This window comes from Cupressus sempervirens, chromosome 11 (assembly GCF_028749045.1).
Source record: "Cupressus sempervirens isolate cs-2001-9-10 chromosome 11, ASM2874904v1, whole genome shotgun sequence".
NCBI classification, from domain to species: domain Eukaryota; kingdom Viridiplantae; phylum Streptophyta; class Pinopsida; order Cupressales; family Cupressaceae; genus Cupressus; species Cupressus sempervirens.
In genome coordinates, this window is record NC_143128.1 from 215,821,656 (window position 1) to 215,836,900 (window position 15,245).

Below are 15,245 nucleotides of genomic sequence, written 5' to 3' on the forward strand. Positions count from 1 at the left end.
ATCCATTACAACCTATTACAATACACAAGGACCCCCAATAGTATTTATTAATCATTACAAGACACATTGTTGGCATCTCATGTGCCCTAATGGGTCCTAATGTGTCATAAGAGGTCATTAGGAAGCATTAGGGACCCATTAGGATCCATTATGAAATATTAATTCTCATTAGGACACAACAAGACCCATTTAGGTCATGCAAAACCTGTTACAATCCCTCCCAACACATTGACCATTATAGAACACACTAATGTGTCTTAATATATCATAAGAAATCATAAATGGTCCTAAGTGTTTGATGGAACATTCATACCTATTAATACTCCTTAAGAAGCATTAGGACTAATTATAACACATTAAAACCTATTAATACAACTTAGACCATCTTAAGGGGCTTAGGACACACTAATGTGTTATAATGTCTACTAATAGGTCCTAATGTTTCCTAAGGGGTTCTAATTTTAACTAACTAATCTTATGACCACTTATGACCCATTAGAACCCCTTAGGATCAATAAAGATTCGTTATAACATATATAAGAACCAATTACAACCCTTTATAACACATTAACCATCAAAAGATAGACTAATTTGTCCTAAGAGGTCATAATGGGACCTAAATGAGTCTAATCAGTCCTAATGTTTCCTATTTGGTTTAATATTTAGTAATGTGTCATAAGGGATCATAATGGGTGTTAAATGGTTAGGTAGGATCCCTTATAAAATGTAAACTATTGTAGGATACGTTAATATGATGTGAGTGATTACAATGTATCATAAGGGGTCATAATGGATCCTAAGTGGCTCTAGTACTTACTGTGGCCGATTAAAACCACTTAAGACACATTAAGGCCAATTAGGATACATTTGAAACCCATTAGTGCCCAATAAAAAATATTGAAGGGCACATGATACACTAGTGTACATTTATATTTGCTTATTTATTGTAATAGGTCTAAAGGAGTTGTAAGAGGTGCTAGAATACATTAATATGTTATAGGACCTCTACTAAGCCCTTAGGACCCCTTACCATACATATTATGGTTAAAAAGGTCGAAAGGGATCCTAAGACCCATTAACATTGCTAATGTATCCACTAAGGGGTCATAAGGTGTCCTAGAACACATTAATGCATCCTATAACCCCTTAAAACACCTTATAATCAAAAAAAAATCCCTTTAATAGATGTTAAGGGTTCCTAAGGGATATTTAGTTGTCCTACAATACAATAATGTGTTTAGAGACATCTTATGACACTCACTTCAGAACCATATATCATACACTACTACATTATAGGGTGCTAAGTGATTGTAGGAGTTATTAAAGTGTTTTAAGACCCATTAAGACCCCTTGAAACCCATTATTATACATGATAAGAGGGAACATAGGACACACTAATGTGTCTCAGGACCCCTTAGGATTCCTTACCATATACTAATATATGGCAAGGGGTCCTATAACATAATAAGGGAATCTGGGATAAATTAATGTGTTCTAAGGACACTTATTGGCTAATATAACTACTTTCTCTAAATCATAAGATTCTTATGAGTTTTGAGGGGTCTTTAGGACCCATTACAACTCTTAGGACCCCTTACTTTACAAAATTACATCAAATTGGGTCCTCAAGGCATTGTAAAATTCTTAAAAGCTTCTAATATTCAATATAATGTTGTAGGACACATTAATACCCCTTTCAATCTCTTATGATACGCTAATGTATGGCAAGGAGTCATAAGAGGTCCTCTAACTTAGTAATGTTTCCTAGTACACCTTAAGACTGCTTGCCATTTATTGGTCATAAAGTTCCTTAAACGGTCTTAAGGGGTCGTATGACACATTAGTATGTTCTGGGAAAACTTATGACATCTTACCATACATTAGTGTATGATAAGGGGTCCTAAGATCTCTTATGACCCTATTATACACTTTGGTTTCCTAAATTGTAGAGAGAGAGAGAGAGAGAGAGAGAGAGAGAGAGAGAGAGAGAGAGAGAGAGAGAGAGAGAGAGAGAGAGAGAGAGAGTTACTAAACAATACAATAAGAAACAATCTTAAAATGATTATACACAAGTCAAGGGCTTAAGTTTATAATTAGTAGTCCACTAGATAGTGTTCTAGAGCCAATGTACTAATTTCTCAAATTTGACTAAGTATAAAATTTCTTTAAAACCCTAAAAATCTAGAATTTTTATCTTAACTCTATAAAGTTGAAACCACTCTCAAACATCCTGGAAGTATATACATAAAATGTAACTCAAGTATAGCTTATACTTAAATGTTACATTTTATGTATTTAACTTATTACCCCATAGGGAAATTACCCAATAGCGTGTGTTCCCTATAGAGCACACACACTTTTTAATCAACTATATTTTTATTGCATTCTCCCAATTTAGGGCAAGCACACGTTTTAATGTATATGAATTTTCCAAGCCAAAGGCTTGGATTTGCCTTGGATATCGAATCCAAAGACTTGGTGGATCGAAACAGGTCTAAGACATGTTCTCCTACAAACATACAAAAAATGCTTAACTTTTCTTGTGTGTTCTTGATCAAGTTTCTTTGTGGTTAATATTGATCAAATCAAACTAGATGATATTGTAGATCTTTGTGTTAGCTATCTAACCATATAATTTATCTTGAATTTAGACTATATTAAACCTTTCAACTATAATTTCTTTTGAATGTATGCCTTTTTTCTTTGAAAAAACATCATTTACTATTTCGGGGTTAGATTTTGGGTCATTTCTTGGATTTTGTAAAAAGCTATTTTTTTGAAACTATACTCCATTGAACATACTTTTTAAAATAGTTTTAATTTTTAGTTAGTTTTTATTGATTTGTATTGGGAGAACAAAAATATTTAACATTTTTAGGATGTGTGCAATTAAAAAGCTCTTTAAAAGAAAAGCTAAATAATTACCCAAAAAAATGGGATAACAACATGATTCTAGGGAACTTCTGAATAGAGTGATTAAAAATTTTATTACTTAAAAATTTAGTGTTTTAGGGGAACCCACCTGACACTATATTATGTTTTTAGTATAAAAATAATATGAATTTATGTGGTTCCCTTCTTTGAGGGCCTTAAGCTCCACCATGTAATTAGTGGTTTAGAAACTAGTTTCAAAGGACCACAACTTTTGTTTTTATCATATCTTAAAATTTAAGTGTAGCTATCTTCACATTCCCATTGAAGTTCAAAAATTGTTGATTTTAGAAAAAAAGTGTCATCTTATACCCCCATTTCGGTACCACAACTTTGTGCACTTACCCTTAATTACATGAACAATAAGGGTTTACCCATTTTTGAAAAAAAGTGGTATCTTATACCCGCATTTTGGTACCACAACTTTGTGTACTTACCCTTAATTAAACCAACAATAAGGATTTACCCATATGTTGACTCATGTGATATATTTTATTAATTTTGAGATGACTAGTCCAATCATGTAATTATAAGCTTCATGAATGTAAATTTAAAAAATTTAAATGTTTAAATTGTAACTTAACTTACCAATTTTAGTCTGGTAGTTAGGAAGTCTTGTGTGTGATACATTTAGTTAGAGCACTTAGATATATTATGTGGTTTTGTTGCTCATTGGCATGCCTAACAAATTAGGAATCAACTATTACTAGACATATTTATGACCATGAACAACAAAAACTTGTGTTGTTTTAATAAAGAAGAATGACAATTATGATTGTAGACTTTTAACATGTGTTTTTTAATTTCATAAAATTTTATAATTAATCTTTTTGAAATTTAATATTATTAACATATGATTGAATTTACTTTCACAAAGAAAAAATAGTAAAAAAACACTTTCCAAGAATATGATCCAATGCTACTTAATTAATAGCCTAATTTCAGATAAGGTTGTGCACACAATTAAATACTTGGACAATTTGCATATGTGTGATTAGTCCTATGATCTTTGATTCCTACTTATCTTTTATTTTAATTACATATTAAATCATGTTGTTTAAAAAATGAATCTTGAAGATCTATTGTATTAGAAATGGGGTTTCTAATTTTCTAGATATTGACAAATCCCTATCTCAATTATAGACCATTATATATGTATATGGTAGTAATCTCTTGATGTAAAACTAATTCATATAAGTAAAAAATACTTTGCAATAATATGACCAAATATGATTCATAGTATTTTATATAATCATTTTAAGTACATGAAAGATGCAATAAGATGAAATATCACATTATCCTCCTTGAATCTCATTTGGATAGGTAATTACAACTAATCACACTCTTGTTTCTTGCTCAACCAAGAAACCAATCTTCCTCCAAGAAAGAATGCTCCACCACTGGTGCTAAGATCATGCAAACCAAAGTATAGATGAAATATTACTAATCATGTTCAATCACATACTTAAATGTGCATAAATGTTCATTAATGATTGTATGATTGTATAAAATTATTTAAAGAAAATGTTAAACTACACTACCAAAATATTAGGAATCCATTCAAATAGATAACTAATTATAATCTTGTGAATACAGAATTATCTGTAGTAGTTTTTGACTAGTCTTCTCATCATAGAATGAGCCAACTTAAAGTCTTATTGGAGAAGCAACTTTATCAAATTTCATTTCCATAAAATATTAGAAAGGACAACAAAAAATAGCTAGAACATTGATCGTGTGTGTCACAACAACATGAAATTTGATTATCTTCTTGATTTAAATAATTTTTTTATTATATGTTGAATACTTGTATGCAAACAATTTTTTTATTGACCTACCTTCTATTGCACACTAATTGCACACTAAGATAGGATAGCTAGTTTATAAGATAGTCAATTCTATATGTTTAGGAAGTTCCACATGTGATGCATGATGATATCATATGGCAAAGTGAGTCAAAAGAGAAATAGCTATCCCAATAGATATCAGCCGTTGTTTGGGTCAAACGTAAACGTTAAGGCCCCATTTGGTGAGTGGAATAGGAATACGTATTTTGGAATACATATTGCGGAATAGAATGTATTCCTGTTCTCCATTTGGTTCAGCCAATATTTGATGGGAATTCGTGGACCCAAAAATTTATGTTTTCTGAAATTAAAAAAAATGGAATAGGAATACGTATTCCAATACCACATATATGGATGGAATTGCAAAACCCCATTTTTTGGCCAAAATTGGAATACGTATTCCATTTTTGCCTCGTATTCCAATCCCGTTTTGGTGAATCCAAACAAAGAATTCAAAATTTTTGGAATACATATTCCTATTCCACTCACCAAACGGGCCCTAATGTATCTTTTAATGTCGAACACCGAAGATGACTTTTAATAGAAATCTTAATAAAAATAGTTTTTTATACATTAATGGAATCGATTTAGCTGCTATAAATTTAGTTTTCCTTTATCTTAGCAATTTTAATGTTTTTAGCATTCTCTTGGAAATTGTGTCACATTTCTTGTGTTGGAAATTCTGAATTGCGTACTGGTCATCTATTTTCCCTCAATGCTTTAAAAGAGCATTCAAAACAAGTCCTTTTATCCTCCCCAAATTTGGTCAGATTTCATTGAGTAAAACAAGTTATTCGTTTGTTGAGATTTATGTTCGCAATTGCTATAAAATAACACTTGGTATATATACATATGAGAAAAGTTTTTTTTTTTTTAATTGTGTTAATTTCCATCCAATTGAATGGTTTTTGTGTGGGTTGATTATATATATTACTATTATGATCATAGTTAGTGGTAGGGTTATAATTAAGTTTAATGTTGTACTAATAATTAGGTTCATCAATGCATATAAGATTAGGATTAACAATTATTGTTATAGATTTGGGGTTACATTTAAGATTATTGTTATTGTTAGTTATACTATTATGTTTAAGGTTAGTGATATTGTTATTGTTAGGGTAATTGTGAGGGTTAGTATACATATTATGTCTAGGCTTAGTTTAATGCTTAGGTTAGTGTTAGGATACTAGTTAGGTTAAATATTGAAATTAGGTTTAGTGATAAGGTTATTGTTATAATTACTATTAATGTAATATTTAACTTTAGCATTTCAACTAAAGTCAATTGTAGGATTATGATAATGATTATGATGAATAGTTTGGAGTTTAGAATAGTATTATGTTAATGACTATAGTTAGATTTTGGGTTATTAATATGGTCTAGGTTATAGTTAGAGTTTTAATTAGTAAGATGTTTATAAATGGGTTTTGGTCACTACGAAAAATAGGTTGAGTAGTAAAATTGGTTTTTGTCTTATAGTGTATTGTATAAAGTTACAAATAGTAATATTTTATTGGTTAAGGGTATGAAAATGGTTATTGTTAGATTTAGAGTTAGGATTAGAATTATAACTAAGCTTAAAGGTGTTGTTAGTGTTATATAGTTAGAATATGGTTAATATCACACTTAACCTTTACATTTATTAAGATTAATTATAGTTCATATTAACCTTGTGAAAGGATTAGGATGTTTTGTTTGCAATTATAATTATTATCATTTTTAGTGTAACATCAAAGGCAATAATTAGTGTAAGGAATTTGGGTTACAATTAGTAATATGGTTAGGGATACGTTAAGATTATTGATGGGATGTAGAGTGTTGAATTCAGATAAGTATTATATTGTAGAATATGGGTTAATGTAAGTATAATGAGTATGGTAAATGATCAAAATAGTTTTTTTGTTTGTAAGAATCTTCTTTAAGCTTTGATGTAGTATAATAATTTTTCTAAAATAATCAATGAAAAATCCTAGATATAGAAGCTCAATTGGTAGTACAATAGAAATAGGAAAAATGATGATCAAATGATTGATTCAATATTGATCTAATAAGTATAGGCACCCAAATCAATTGAAATACAATGTATATGTGCTTGAATACATAGGAAATGCTAGATGGCTTGTAGTAATGTAAGTCAATAAAATATCACCTAGACAAGGTGTAATTACATGCCCACTAAAGGTGGATCATCCTCAATTTTTGAAATATTTTATCTTGAGCCTTATCATGGTATTAAATATATTTTATTTCTAAATCATAAAAGGACATTAGAGATAATATTCTCCTTTCTAGGTATTCACTTTCACATCTTTCTATAGTCCATAATCATTATCAATTGCAAGTGAGATGTCTTTATAGCTTTACTCCAATGGATCTTTTTTTTGTTGATAAGAGTGACATGGTCATGATACTCAAGAGTGTTATGCTCTAAAGAATGCGATTCAATTATCTTTTTAGTTCCAATTCTATATCTATTTATGTTGAGGCTAATACTACAAAAAAATCTATAGCACCCCTTAATTATAATTTAATTTAAATACAAACCATTCCAATGCCTTCACATTCAAAATTATCCCTTTTTTCCTCTAGAGCTATATTAGGCAATGTATTAACTAAATAAACTAATGAATACATTAACTAAGATGTTAAATATAAAGACATGTTATGAGAAGACATGAGATATTACCCTTCATAAAATGCCTTTCATAATCATGCCTCTTTGAGGTATTATTGATATCAAATTTATCAGACCAAGAGAAAACATAAAAATCAATTAATATTTTTTCTTGATAATTTGGCAATTCTAGTTACAGATCTAATGTATAATCAAATAAAACAATGACAAATCTATCTAAACTTAACATGGTATCAGAGCATTAAGTTTATAAATATTAATCATTGAAAGTTGATTTTGTTTGGATAAAAGCAGAATAATGTGAAAATAAATTCACAAAGTGAAGAGATATATCTATACATGCTAAGGGGGGAACATAGGCCACATTAATGGGTCTTGGGATCCATTAGGATGCCTTACCATGTATTAATATATGGAAAGGGGTCCTACACCATGATAAGGGAATCTAGGATAAATTAATGTGTTCTAAGACCCCTTATAGCCCAATATAACCACTTTCTCTAAATCATAGGATTTTTATGAGTTTTTAGGGTGTAATAATCCCAACAGGTCATAACTTCTTCAAACACCAAAATTATCTCTAGTTCAGTTGTTCGGCATTTTGTCAAACACTTTGCAAGCAAGCTCTGATACCAATGTAATAACTCCAATAGGTTATAACTTCTTCAAACACCAAAATCTTCTCTAGTTCATTTGTTCGATATTTTTGTCAAACAATTTGCAAGAAAGCTCTGATAATGATGTAATCTCCTCTTACAAGGAACTAATATGCAAGTGTAATTCTTTTGGTATTTTTAATGCAAAAACATGGAAACTAGATGTGAAATGCAAAACAATTAACATACGATAATGACTATAGTAATGTCAAAATTTGATTCTGAATTATCATAAGAAAATCATATGCTTATGAAGTACATTGATAACTACTAATAGTTACAAGAGGAACCTGATAATAGTGATGCCCAAGAATGCAAATGAATCAAACATAGATGCTGCAGTGTGACATTATGCATGTGTACTATGGGAGCAAAAATATATTCTCCAATTTAAGCACAAATGGAACTCCATAATTGAAGCTCTCATGAATACCAAACTCAAATGGTTGCAACATTAAAGAATTGATGTTCTCCAATGGTTGACTAAAATCAAAACCCTTAGTTTCTTCTCCCAACTTAATATCAAATGCAATTTACAATAATCAGATGATCAACAATGAAGCTCTCACCTCTATTTATACTTTTACTTCACCCTTATAGAAGGAAATAAAATATTTAATAATTGTATTCTCTAGAAGTTTCTCCCTTTCCAATAACTAATGTGCTTTTAGGAAATTAAATTACTAGAAGTTTACCCCTTCCAATAATTAATGCACTTGCTAGAAGCTTCTCTTTTACAATACAATAATTAATTGTGCTTCAAGTAAATTAAATTACTAGAAATTTCCCCCTTCTAATAATTAATGCACTCTCAATTAATTAAATTAATTAAATATAAAGTCACCTTTTTATTTTAATTTATTTAATGACTTTATAAGAAATTAATTTAATCAATTTCTCCTTATTTCTCCACTTAGCCTTCGGAGAATGCCAAGGTTAAGAACTCCACTGAGATGCTAAAAGGATGGGGACATTACATATGGGTCCTTAGGACCCTTTACCTTGCAAAGATATATCAAAATGAGTCCTCAAAGTATTGTAAAATTCTTTAAAGCTTCTAATATTCAATATTATGTTGTTGGACCCATGAATACCTCTTACAATCTCTTATGATATGCTAATGTATGGTAAGGGGTCATAAGAGGTCCTACAATGCATTAATGTTTCCTAGTACACCTTAAGACCCCTTACCATTTATTGGTCATAAAGTTCTCGAAGAGGTCTTAAGGGGTTCTATGACACATTAGTATGTTCTGGGAACACTTAAAACATCTTACTATACATTAGTGTATGCTAAGGGGTTCTAAGATCTCTTATGACCCCTTTAGACCCCTTAGGAACCATAAGATATATATTGAGATGTCCTAAGCTGCGTAGAGAGAGAGATAAAGAGAACTACTAAATAATACAATGAGAAACAACCCTAAAATGATTATGCACAAATCAAGAGCTTAAGTTCATAATCAGTAGTCCACTAGAAATTTTTCTAGAGATAATGTGCTGATTTCTCAAATTTAACTAAGTATAAATTTCTTTAAAAACACTAATAATCTAGATTTCTTAATCTTGACTCCTATAAAGATGAAACCACTCTTAAACATCCTAGAAGTATATACATAAAATTTAACTCAAGTAAGACTTATACTTAAATGTTACATTTTATGTATTTAATTTATCACCCCATAAGGCAATCGACCAATAACATGTGTGCCCTATAGAGTGCACACACTATTTAACCCACTGTATTTTTATTGTGTTCTCCCACTTTAGGGTGAGCACACTTTTTATTGTATATGAATTTTCAAAGCCAAAGGCTTGGATTTTCCTTTGATATCAAATCTAAAGACTTGTGGATCGAAATAGGTCTCAGACATGTTTTCTAGCAATCATACAAAAAATGCTTAACTTTTCTTATGTGCTCGTCATCAGGTTTCTTTATGGTTAATATCGATCAAATCAAACTAATGATATTGTAAATCTTTGTGTTATCTATCTAACCATATAATGTATCTTGAATTATACGATATTTAAACCTTTCAACTATAGCTTCTTTTACATGTATGTCTATTTTTTTTTTTAAATCAAAAATCATCATTTAGCATTGAAGGGTTAGATTTTGGCTCATTTGTTGGATTTTTGAGAAAGCTATTTTTTTGAATCTAGACTCCATTATACACACTTTAAAAAATTTTTTAAAAATTAGGTAGATTTTGAATTAATTTGTATAAGGAGAACACAAATATTTAACATTTTGGGGATCTCCACTTAAAAAGTTCATAAAATGAATACTAAAAATTTACCCAAAAAATACGGGATAACTACATGGCGCTAGGTAACTTTTGACTAGATGATTTATTACAAAACAATTAAGTGTTTTTGGGAAACTACACATGACACTATATTATGTTTTTACTAAAAAAAATGGTATGACTTTGTGTGGCCCCCTTTTTCGAGGGCCTTAAGCTCCACCATTTAAAAAATAATTAGTAGTTTAGAAACTAGTTTTAGAGAACTACAACTTTTATTTTTGTCCTATCTTGTAATTTTAAGTGTAACTATCTTCAAATTCTTGCTAAAGTTCAAAAATTGTTGATTTTAGAAAAAAAGTCGCATCTTATACCCCCATTTTGGTACCAAAACATTGTGCACTTACCTAATTACACCAATAGTAAGGATTTACCCATAAGTTGACTCGTGAGATATTTTATTAATTTTGAGATGACTAGTCCAATCATGTAATTATAAGCTTCATGAATGTAAATAAAATATTTAAGTTTTTAAATTGAAAATAAACCTACCAATTTTATTGTGGTAGTTGGTAAGTGTTGTGTGCGATACTTTTAGTTAGATGATTTAAATATATTATGTGGTTTTATTTATCAATTACATGCATAACAAATCGGAAACCAGTGATTACTAGACATATTTATGATTATGAACAACAAAAAATTGTGTTGTTTTAATAAAGAAGAATGAAAATTATGGTAGTTGCATACTTTTAACATGTATTTGTTAATTTCATAAAATTTCATAATTAATATTTTTGAAATTTAATATTATTAACATATGATTGAGTTTACTTTCACAAAGAAAAAATAGTAAAACAATACTTGATAAGAATATGATCCAATGTTACTTAATTATTACTCTAATTTTGGATAAGGTTGTGCACACAATAAAATACTTCGAAAATTTGCATATGTGTGATTAGTCCTATGATCTTTGATTCCTACTTACCTTTTATTTTAATCAAACATTTTAGTAATGTTATTTTAAAAATGAATCTTAAAGAACTATCATATTCAAAAAGGAGGTTTCCAATTTTCTAAATATTGACAAACTCCTATCTAGATTATCAACCATTAAATATGTGCATGTTAGTAATGTCTTGATGTAAAACTAATTCATATAATAAAAATAAAAAAACCTTTTCAACAATATGTTTGAATACAACTCTAAGTATTTTATATATTCATTTTAGGTACACAAAAGATGCATTAAGATGAAATATAACATTAGCCCCCTTGAATCACACATGGAGAGGTTAGATCGTGCAAACCAAAGTAGAAATAAAAATATTATTAATCATGTTTAATCAAATACTTAAATGTGCATAAATGTTCATTACTTATTTTATGTTCATATAAAATTATTTAAAGAAAATGTTAAACTACCTCACTAGAATGTTAGGAATCCACTCAAATAGATGACTAATTACAATCTCATGAATATAGATTATCTGTAGTAGTTTTTAATGAGTCTCCTCATCATAGAATGAGCCAATTTAAAGTCTTATTGGAAAATCAATTTTATCAAATTTCATTTCCATAGAATATTAAAAAGGGAAAAGAAAAAAACTAGAACATTGAATCATATTTATTTTCTAGACATCAAATCAATCCGTAAGTAGAGATCGGATGATGAGCACGAGATGGAATCCATGAAGTAAAGTTTGAACATTAGTTAGATGAAAGAATGAGAATAGATAATAAGTTTTGTAATGGCCTAAGCGGTTGTTGTTGCCTTATATGATTACAAATAATGATAGATGTTTCAATTTTTTGAAATTAAATACCAATTGAGGGCACTGTACACTACAAATGACAAATGTCATTCTAGTGTAGCTTGGATTCCATTAGATGCTTTATTAAAACTGATTGTCTTAATTTAGTAAAACATCGTAAATAAATGCCTTGTTTCATGTATTTGTCAAACATCCCTTAATATTTCATAATCTTTGAACATTTTCTTTTTGCTTGTCATCACCGTATGCTACAAATGCCATTCTATTATAGTTTGCATTCAAATATAAAACATCCAAACTGATATATTTTTATCTCACACAACTTTTGTTCGGCAAAATTGTCAGGTTTTCTCACTTGTTCATCTAATTTGTTCTCACCAAATTGTTAGTTTTCTTGACTTGTTTAGCTAATATAAAAACATTAACATTAACCAGTATAAAATGTTAACGTGATTACCAATAAATTGCCACAGACTGATAAAGATTATACTTTTATAAAATATATTTCATACGCATAGAGACTTGTATAGTTGATAAATCATGGAAATTAGGTCCCACTGTTTAACTTTTCAATCTAAGATTCGGGCCTAAATAAATAACACTATCTCATTGATCAACTAGGAGAACATGATATATGATATAGAAACTCCCAAATAATATTTGTAATTTATTTTATTATTCTACTAAATGTTTGACAAAATGTCCATGAGCTTAATTAGATTTTTTTTGAGAACTCTTGAAAATTTGGGTAGGAGATTTCAAGATGGATTTTGAAGATTGACTAAATTAATTGAAATTTCTTAACTTTAAAATATTAAAATAAAATTATAGTGAAAATAATGCCTATTAGTCAATAAAAATATTCAATATTTTAAAATAATTTTCTCCAAAATAATTTATATAATCTAATTAATTTTTTATATAAAGATTTTTTTTTTTTTTTTTAAATTATTAAATTTAAACTAGACAATTATAATTAATTTAATTGAAATAAATAAGAATAAACTCTAATAAAATTTAAAATAACATTTGTTTAGCTTAATATTTTCATTATTTAAAAAAATGTTCTTAACAAAAGTATCACAATTCCAACCTATTTGAATATTATTAAATTTGGGTTGATATTTTTTTACAATTTATGAAATTATTCTAACAAATAAAAGAATTTTTTTTGTATTAAGTATAGAAGGATAAAAAAAAGCACGAAAACAAATGGAATCAGTTCAGAGGAGGCCAAGCCTCACCAAAAGACGAAAGGAATTACATTTTAACCAAGCAAAAGAGAGAAGAGAAAGAGGGGCAACTAATGGAGAACATCAACATAAGTATCCATCCATGTTGTCCAACCTAGATTTCCTTCCATCCAAACTAGGTTTTTTTGATCTTGAATTTGTTTTAGCATATAAATCATGTCACTAGTGAAGCTTTGAGGTGTTCTCTTGATCTCCTTTCTAATGGCTTGAATGGTCTGATTAAAGAGCTTGACATTATCCAAATGCTGTCTCCAAATGTGTCCATCCTTAAGCTCGTTTGCAAAGAAGGTAGCATATCCATCCTTAAGAAGCCTTTTGAACTTGGACTTATTGGTTCTCATGGTGATTTGGACCTGTGAAATTTTTTTAAAATAAGTGAGACGTCAAAAAGACTCAGTAAGTAGCCTAGGTTTATTTTGGAACCTTTCTTCATTTCTGCATTTCCAAATTTAATTTTAATCAACTCTGTAATAACTATTATTTATTTAAAATTTAGTTAAAATAAAATATTTCAAATATCATATTAAAAATAAATAATAATTAAAAACCTTTACTGCTGGTAAAGAAGACTTTCAATAAAAAATTAAACCTCATATAACTTATCTTTTATTTATTATTTGATTACTAATAGAAATATTCTCAACAATTGTAAAATAAATTTGAATTTTGAAAAATGAAAAATGAAATATTTTTCTTTAATTCAAAATATTAAATAACTAGTTTATTAAAATTAATTTTATTGAAGTAAATAAAAATCTCTATCAAAGCTTTAAATACAAATATAAATTAATTTATTATATTAATGATTTAAGGTGACTATTTAGAAGAGCATTTGAAATATTTCATTTCTTAAATCTATGTTTCAACAAATAAAAAAACAAATTTATAGTTTCTAAAAAAAAAAAAATACTTTTATTGGTGGAAGTCATATATTTTCCATTTTAATTAGCAACATAAAGTCATATAAAATAAATTTATTAGTTGTATTTTCCATTTGTTAGCAAATTTGATAGCGTTACTCTACTTCAAAAATATGTCAAAAACTCACCTAGATAATATATTCATGAGGATGAAATATATTTCAAAATGTTGACAAGAAATTCATCATCATGAAATAATATTCAAAATATTGATAATTTCTTTTTACATATTTAAAATGTAAAAGTTAATCAAATCAATAATACACATAGGGGAATGCATAGATGGAGAAAAGGGTCAAATCTTTAGAGGATGGGTTTTACTCTTGTAAATTTTCCTTGAAGATAACCCATGTTGTTGCTACTACCCTCCAATTATTGGTGCAGGAGAAGGACGAGAGGAGGCTGGACATGGAGGACAACAAGCTCCTATATAAGTTTCTTGTTGAGGATTGGGCTACGGTGCTCCTGGTTGGGAAAGGAAAAGTGAAGGATGAGAAATAATGTGGTGGTCTCTAGGGGTTTTTAGCCCTAGTTGTTTACTTGTTTTTGCAGCTACTTGGTTTGCTAGTCTACAACTTATTCTCATACTTGGGTTGGCTTGTTTATGCGAATAGTTTTATATTCTAAACTTTAATAGAATGTTTAGTACTATAGTCTTTAGAATTAGTATATATGATAATCTGGTTTATGATAATTTATGATTTGAACAATCATAGTATGTTTAGTACTTGTTCAGTACTATAGTCATAGTTTATGATTTGAACAATCATAGTATGTTTAGTACTATAGTTTTAAAATTAGTATAGATGACTCTCTATTAGTTGTGTTTATTTGTGTGGTGTTTTTTGGTTGCTAGTTGTTGTTCTCTATAGTAGTGACTGTCATTTGCTTGTTTTTGCTGGCAGTGTTTTGGTTGTCAGCTTTTTGGTTGTAAGGGTCAACCCCCTTGTTTTGGTCTCTTTTTATTTCAAAAACAATA

At 28.8% G+C, this 15,245-nt stretch overlaps 1 pseudogene; it reads left to right on the forward strand.

Annotated features, from left to right (window-relative positions):
- LOC149528932 (oxoglutarate-dependent flavonoid 7-O-demethylase 1-like) overlaps nucleotides 1-14,767 on the forward strand; it is a 115,065-nt pseudogene extending 100,298 nt beyond the window's left edge.
- The last annotated feature ends 478 nt before the right edge of the window (nucleotides 14,768-15,245 follow it).